At 70.0% G+C, this 846-nt stretch overlaps 1 protein-coding gene across 1 annotated transcript in view; it reads left to right on the top strand.

The window, feature by feature from the left end:
- Positions 1-143: 143 nt before the first annotated feature.
- Positions 144-846, top strand: part of PMEPA1 (prostate transmembrane protein, androgen induced 1) — a 57,444-nt gene continuing 56,741 nt past the window's right edge. Inside the window, exon 1 of the mRNA XM_024750308.1 lies at positions 144-224. The gene's annotated coding sequence lies outside the window, so the exon portion shown is untranslated. The remainder of the gene's footprint in view (positions 225-846) is intronic.

Consider the following 846-nt stretch of genomic DNA (forward strand, 5'->3'; position numbering starts at 1 on the left):
TTTGCTCGGGGCCCCGCCAGCTGGGAAGTTACGAGTCCCGGACACGTATTTACATGACAAGGGCTCCCGGGCGTTTCTCGGAGCTGTCCCGGGCGTGCCTACGCGAGTTCCAGTTTTCCCCAGTCTACCTCCTCTCGGTCGGGTTAAAGTGCGCGGGGGGCGCAGTGGGCTTGGGGCCTCCTGGGGCTGCAGATCTGGAGTCGGGGAGCTTACTGCGAAATCAGGTAATGGGTAACCTGGAGGGCTCCCCCCTTCCCTTAATTTCCCCTGCCCCGAGTCCCAGGGACATCGTGCTTCTCTGGAGGGGTGGGGGACAAGCTTCCCCCCGAGAGCCTCGGTCAAGGACCCCGGGGACCGGGTTGGGAGGAACGCACCCGCAATGGCTGGGACACAATCCCGCTGCCCCGGGCCTGGTCTGTGCCAGGCAGAGCTTCCTAACTGACCCCCGTAGGGGAGGGGACGCTGCGCCCTTCCTCCGCCGCGCGGGTCCTGGGTCTACGCGGGCCGCCTTGCTCTGGCCCTTTAAGAGCCCGCCCCCTTCCCCGTCACCCCGCCCCGCGGCCCGGGGAAGGGGTGCGGGGGAACCTCGGCGGGGATTGGCGCAGCGCGCGCCCCCTCCCCGGCCCCCGCGCGGTGGGAACCGGCAGCCCCGTCTAGCGCTGACGTCAGACCGTCTGCCTGCCTCCGACCGCGGTCTCGGAGCGAAACCCGATCTCCTTGGACTTGAATGAGGAGGAGGCGGCGGCGGCGGCGGCGGAGGCGCTCGGCTGGGGGAAGCCAGCAGCGGAGGCTCAGCCCCGGCGGCAGCGCGCGTCCCGGCTACCAGCCCATTTCCCGGACGCCACC

The sequence above is a fragment of the Neophocaena asiaeorientalis genome, unplaced genomic scaffold (genome assembly GCF_003031525.2).
Source record: "Neophocaena asiaeorientalis asiaeorientalis breed wild unplaced genomic scaffold, Neophocaena_asiaeorientalis_V1.1 scaffold606, whole genome shotgun sequence".
Taxonomy (NCBI): Eukaryota; Metazoa; Chordata; class Mammalia; order Artiodactyla; family Phocoenidae; genus Neophocaena; species Neophocaena asiaeorientalis.